Source organism: Lytechinus pictus, chromosome 3, assembly GCF_037042905.1.
Source record: "Lytechinus pictus isolate F3 Inbred chromosome 3, Lp3.0, whole genome shotgun sequence".
NCBI classification, from domain to species: Eukaryota; Metazoa; Echinodermata; class Echinoidea; order Temnopleuroida; family Toxopneustidae; genus Lytechinus; species Lytechinus pictus.
In genome coordinates this window covers 77924454-77932092 of record NC_087247.1, presented here as the reverse complement: position 1 = coordinate 77932092, position 7639 = coordinate 77924454, and positions in this window count along the sequence as shown.

Sequence of the window (7639 nt, the reverse complement as noted above, 5' to 3'; positions counted from 1 at the left end):
TTCATCATTTTGTTTTGTGAATTTTTATACTATTTTCAGTCCGCAGTATGCATCGATCTCTTGAACTGTGCTTTTTCACACAATGTTTAGTGTCAGTTTGCCAGACTGTTTGGCAAAAATTTGCACCCCATATAGGCCTATAGGTTTTTGAAACTACAAATGTTTAGAAAAATTTCAACAAGTTAAAACTTCATATTTCAAAATAAATGATGCAAATCATTGTATGAAAATATGTTTTGCTGTTACCTCATATTATTATGAGGATTTGTATTATGATTTTGATGATAGTAGTTTAATGGGGGCTCCATACCAACCTCATCCCCAGAAGGTAAGGGTCATGCATGCTACCATATCTAACCGTGTCAGTTCAAGTAGACCAAAAGCTTGCAGCCCTGATAAATTTGATGTAGAGTTTGACTCAATTCAAATCAATGGAAATGAGATGAATGGATATGTGACCGAGAGTGAGTCAAATATCGGTGGTAATGATGATGATTTGTATGATGATTTTGGTGACAATCTAATCGGGGATCCATACCAATTTAATCACCAGACAATAAGGGCTATGCACGCTACCATAACTAGTGTTAGTTCACATGGATCTTTTACTTCTAGTAGTGCAGCAAGTACTTTGGGCTCTAGTAAACCTGACTATGAATGTGATGATAGAATTAGCCATATGTGTTGCCCCTAATGCCTTTCAGCTAGTCGTTCTGATTTCCAATAGCGATTGTCCGTTTCTGCCGGAGCATGAACAAAGAGTGATTGCATGTGCTCGCCGGGCAATGTCGAAACGCTACTGTTCAGACCAATCACGTAGCTCTAGTACTTATCATGATAGTCTTGATCATGATCTCATGTATTCTGAGTTTGACTCTGATAGTGACTTATCGGATGATGACATTATTGAAGATTGTTACGATCTTGGTAGTCCTTTAGGTTCAAGTGTAAACTTGACTGCTAGGGTTTCTTTGGAACCCCTGCCTGGTACTTTTGGTTGCTTCGAGGACCTACATGAGTTAAGCAGGTCACCACAGATTCAAGGATAAGATTTCTGCAGTGATGCGAGTGGCTCATCAGAGTCAGATGATGTCCACAACAGGGTTCGCGATCTTCCGCCACAGTCTCCAGTGGCCAGAGTCTCCGAGTTACCTAGTAAGGCTACGTCTCCACATGTTGATGTTTTTCATGGCTCAAAGTGTGTCCGAATATACCTTGTTAGTGGTTCTTCAATGAATCTAATCACTTGTCAGAAAGCTTGGAGGTGTTATAGACACATCTTGTTCTGTTACACAAAATCCGTCCTTTCCTGGTAACATTGTTGGGACCACATCACTCACTTTCACAAGAGAATACCAGGTCTTTCTCTTTGAAGGCTTTGTTATAGACTCCTCATATGTAACAATACACGCTGGCATTCCGTTCATTGCACGTCACGATATCACTATCCGTCCTGCAAGACACTGTATCATACTCGGTGATGGACCCTCGTATACCTATGGTCCCGAGCGTACCGCATGCGCAGACAGTAAAAACTGTGTTGCACTCGTTTCCGCTAAGTTAGACAGATCGCCTCCGGTGCCGCTCAGCGTCCGCGCAACTGTCTCATCTTGCTCTTTTGACAGCGAAAGATCTGCACCAACTCAATCACTTGGTGCAGACAGCTTGTCCGTGGACCAGCCCATCCGACATCTGGACCCTGATGCTACATGTCAGGCTGTGAGTTTGATATGGATACACATGATTTCAGATAGATTTTGTAGTTTAATGACTTTTTTATGACTATTTCCTTGTTATATAGTGTTTTCTGTGTAATTGATTTCAGTGGTGACTTACTTCTATTAGCCTAGATCATTTACTATGTATTATGAGTTACATTTGTCACAAAGTACTTAGGTGCCTTCCCCTTTTGAAAACTTTTATCGAGCATAGTTGTTGTTGACTAACATATTACTTACTGTCAGTTGCAACTTCCATAAACCAGTGTGCTTATATAGTTTAGGATAATGACTTAGCAGGTTAGATTGTTTTGCACCCCTTTTTTTTTAAATAAATGTGTATTGAATTAGATTATGTTGCTTAGGGTTTTATTCTTATATGGAAAAAGAAGGAAGGAAGAAAAAGTGGTTGCGCCATGGCGTTATGTTGTATGCCGCCCACTTGCGGTTAATCGGGGTATTCGCCCCTTCCGGCCGGTGTAGCGGCGGATTTGGTTCCACCGGCGGATACCGTATCCGCCGGCAGATATGGTTCTAAATGGCCGATATCGTTTTTAATCGGAACCATATCCGCCGGGTGTGACGCGGCATGATGTTTGCAGATTTGGTTCCTCGGCGGATTTAGTTCCATTGACTACGCGTAATATTGATTTGGACCGGGATTTGGACAGACAACCTCGGCAGCGCACGCATGCGCGGCTGTGGCAATGACGATCGCAAATGGGGGGGGGGGGGGATTTTCGTCCCCTCAGTTAGTGAATTTTTATTCAGGGACGGATCCTACAGCTTTTGACAAAGGGCTCGGTGGGGATGAGGATTAATAGGAGAAATAATGTCTCGATATTTCATGTATTACATAGACCTGGCACATGCGCCAAAACTATGCTATTTATAATTATAAGATTTTGATTAAATTTTCATCATTTTGTTTTGTGAATTTTTATACTATTTTCAGTCCGCAGTATGCATCGATCTCTTGAACTGTGCTTTTTCACACAATGTTTAGTGTCAGTTTGCCAGACTGTTTGGCAAAAATTTGCACCCCATATAGGCCTATAGGTTTTTGAAACTACAAATGTTTAGAAAAATTTCAACAAGTTAAAACTTCATATTTCAAAATAAATGATGCAAATCATTGTATGAAAATATGTTTTGCTGTTACCTCATATTATTGTTTGTAGAATGCTAATTTTGGTGATAACATAAATTTGATATTTCTAACAAACATAAAAAAAGAATGTCAAAACGTGATCAATTTCTTATGTAGTTTATTGTAAGCCTATTTTTTTTTTTCATGTATTTCTAATTTTTTTTTTTCAATGTTAAGGAATATAATCTGAATTAATTAAAGGGGACCGGAAGTTCACCCTGACAAAAGTTAAATACGCCACGTACTGTTTGGTGCTCACTAATTTAACTCTCAGTCATCTAATTTTAAGATCAATTATGGGATCTTTAGTAAAATATAATTTCTCCTTTACATCTTCACCCCATCCTGGTTTTCAGCTCTTTATTTTTTTTTGCCTTTCTCTTTCTGTCCCTGCTCATTTCGCCCCCTTTGCCTCTTTTCCAGTTTCCTAACCTTTCTGGCACATTATGAATATATGGCTGGGGCGTATATATACGCGTGGGTAATATAGTACCAAAAAGGAGAGAAAAGGTTGAGGGAGAGAAAATAAAAAAAATATACGAGAAAATGTGAAGGAAATAATAGTAATTAATTGGAATTTCGTAAATCAAGAATTTCATTTTACAGTGATCATTATTTATACATCCCTTTAGAAAGCTTATTACACAATTTTAATTATCGAAAATTCAATTTTTTGCCTTTATTTAATACTATGCATTAATCATAATTGATGCATATTGTGCCCAATTTATCCCTAAAATTGTGATAAGAAGGATTTTCATACTGCAATAAATTAATAGGTATCAAATAAATTAACAAGTGCATGTTATTTGATTACAAGCATTATTATCATACCTTGGGTAAATAGTGCAGCAGACAAGACTAAATGTGGACTATTTAAAGACCCAGACCAGACCCCAAAGTTTAATAGACAAATCAGACAAATCGAAAGTAATTAATTTAAACTAAAAGCAGGAATGCAAGTTTTATGCAGTCATCTCTTACAGCTGAATATTTTTGCTTAAGAATAACTCAAATTATCAGGTTTCGAAAATATACTTTCTTAATTGTAAATGCTTTCACCGGCCTCGCACCGAGACCGTGACGTCATGTAGTGTTAGAAGTGGTGTAATTCCATAGAGTTGTAACAAGAAAATGGCTTATTTTCCCCTTTCAGATTACGCATTTTATTTCTTCACTTCTATCACATAGCCTAGAGATATCATAAATATCCTTTTCTGCAAGTTTTAATTGATGAAATCTACCGCTTTTGACTACTAAGTAGTTTTTTCGTACCACGTGACGTATGTGAATGAAGGATATCGCGATAGCGCAAGAACGATATCTTCCGAAGAGAGTGGCCTTTTTTGGTACTGAATCCGCCGGAGTAGAACACGATCCGCCGGCGGATTTGGTGCCTAGAACAGTATCTGCCAGGCGCAGGATCCGCCGGTACACCGACAGATTGCGTTGCGTGAGTATGTTGAATAAATGCTTAAACATTACTCCATTGTGACTGGTTGTCCATCTTTTAGTAGTCTCTTAATAATGGCGATTATTCTATTTACACTTCCAAACTCTCTCTGCTTTATTTCTAGTAGATTTGTTCATATATCTAACATTTATATCCTTAATATTTTGTCTTTCGTTGATCAGCTTTCTGTTCTGGACAGATGCTGGAGTCGAACCTAAGATAGAGCGGAGTGATCTAGCTGGTGGAAACCGGATTAAACTGGCCACTACCGACGTGGTCACACCACGTGGAATTACCGTTGATTACGACACTAACTTGTGAGGGAAAGTCATTTTAGATTTTTCGTTCAGCATTTTCTACTGAATTATAATTTTTTTTTTCAGTTACCGAACTTTCCTTTCTTTCTAATCTAGTACCCTGAACTGACACGTCTGACGGCGTTAAGATTTTTAACATTTAACAACTTTAATTCCGCATACATTCGTTATTCCGAAGCTTCGTTATTCCGAATGTTCGGATATTCCGAAGGTTCGTTATTCCGAAGGTTCGTATTTCCGAAGGTTCGTTAGTCCGAAAACGAAATGAGGTTCGTAATTCCGAAGGTTCGTTAGTCCGAAAACGAAGTGAGGTTCGTAATTCCGAAGGTTCGTTAATCCGAAAAAGAAATGAGGTTCGTAATTCCGAAGGTTCGTTAGTCCGAAAACTAAATGATTAACTAACCTTATTTCGTTTTCGGACTAACGAACCTTCGGAACAACGAACCTTATTTCGTTTTCGGATTATCGAACCTTCAGAATAACGAACCTTCGGAATAACGCCACAAATGTTCGGATTAACGAACCCTTTTCCGTATTCGGATTAACGAACATCGAGGTATAGGCAATTTACGTGTTTCGGAGTTACGAACTTTCGGAATAAAGAACCTTCGGAATTACGAACCTTCGGAATTACGAAGTGTAACCTTTATTTCGACCTGAATTAAGAAAGCTTTTAGGAGACCAAAAGAAAATTTAAGTGAGGTAATATATATATATATATATATGTATATATATATATTTATATATTTATATATATATATGTATATATAACTGTATATATATATATATATATATATATATATATATATATATATATATATATGTGTGTGTGTAAAGTTATACATGTACAACAGCTTTGGCAACTCTTTTATTTTTAAATATTGTAAAGAAATGGATGAAGAGAACAATGGAAGGCGTGGCTTAAATCAAGGTTCCCCAGAGCTATCTACCCTTTGGAAAAATTGGTGATGCCGAAAAAATGTCCCTGCCGGGAATCGAACCCGGGCCCCCAGCTTTGAACGCCGGTGCCTTAACCGCTAGACCACAGAGACGGGTTAGTGGCTAAGGCGACCCCGATCCAATTGACCGTCAGATAGACAGATTTTCGGCACTTTACCAATTATAATTTCCTTTGTCGGGTGAAGGTGGGTTTCGAACAATTACAAGCCGCCATGCTTCAGCTGGATCAAAGCTGTTGCTTTGATACAGTACACGTATGGGAGAAAGTATACAAATGTGTAAAGTTATACATGTACAACAGCTTTGGCAACTCTTTTATTTTTAAATATTGTAAACAAATGGATGAAGAGAACAATGGAAGGCGTAGCTTAAATCAAGGTTCCCCAGAGCTATCTACCATTTGGAAAAATTGGTGATGCCGAAAAAATGTCCCTGCCGGGAATCGAACCCGGGCCCCCAGCTTTGAACGCCGGTGCCTTAACCGCTAGACCACAGAGTCTCTGTGTCTCAAAGAGTTGCCAAAGCTGTTGTACATGTATAACTTTACACATTTGTATACTTTCTCCCATACGTGTACTGTATCAAAGCAACAGCTTTGATCCAGCTGAAGCATGGCGGCTTGTCATTGTTCGAAACCCACCTTCACCCGACAAAGGAAATTATAATTGGTAAAGTACCGAAAATCTGTCTATCTGACTGTCAGTTGGATCGGGGTCGCCACAGCCACTAACCCGTCTCTGTGGTCTAGCGGTTAAGGCACCGGCGTTCAAAGCTGGGGGCCCGGGTTCGATTCCCGGCAGGGACAATTTTCGGCATCACCATTTTTTCCAAAGGGTAGATAGCTCTGGGGAACCTTGATTTAAGCTACGCCTTCCATTGTTCTCTTCATCCATTTCTTTACAATATATATATATATATATATATATATATATATATATATATATATATATATATATATATGTATGTGTATATACATATATATATATATATATATTCTGGTAAACGATGGGATATCATTTCAATCATTTCACTTTTTTTTTACTCAAAAGGAAGCGATGAAGAAAAAAAAATTCTGATAAAGGAGATAATTGTCATAGCTGAACTCGCTGTGACCTTAGCCTATCCGATATGCGTCGGGCTAGTGGGCAACAACTGACGGGCGAGGGCTCGGGCTTCGCCCTCGCCCGTCAGTCTGCTTCGCGCGACCAGTAACTTGCCCACTATAGCCCGGCGCATATCAGATAGGCTACTGTGACCTATGAAAAGTTTCACTTTTCCTTGGCTTTATTTACTTTTTGCTACTTCATTTCATTTTCCTCACATTCCTTTTCTCCTGTCTGTTTTTTTTTTTTTTTTTTTTGCACCACCTATAAGCGACCGCGTCTGGCTTGATCCCCTTGATGCTCTCCTGCTAATAGTCAAGTAGAACCCAACATAACCGTCAAGTTGGGTATGACTGCAATTTTTTTGCTGGAAGTTGTAGTATAGGGTGTCTACTCCAAGAATCCGACGGGTGCCACTTGGGCACCCCTGGGCATTTTTTTTTTATTGACGTCATAAGCCACGCCCACTTTTTCACATACCTCTTAAATATGATTTTCATATTTTACGGAATTAACATGTCATGTTTAGTATCAAATTTAAGCTAATGAAAAATCAAATGCAAACATTTGGATTACAGGGCATGTGAATCAAGCATAGGTAAGTTAAAGGTCATTTAGGTTCATAGAAGGTCAAATTGCCTTACATAATAATGTGAGTAAGACATATGATGAGGAACATACCATGCTAAAAATACAAATAAGTTAGGTGTTATATGTATTTTTTGCAATGGTTAAGTTTGAGAGTGTGCATATTAAGAATCCGATGGATGCTACCTTGGTATCTTGATAAATTTTATTTTTCTGACGTCATAAACAACACCAACTTTCAGTTACATTCCTCTTAAATGTGACTTTTCTATTTACCGTAATAAACATATGTTTGAAATCACAGCAAATAAAATGCAAAATAAAATCCACATAGGATCCTAATATGAATC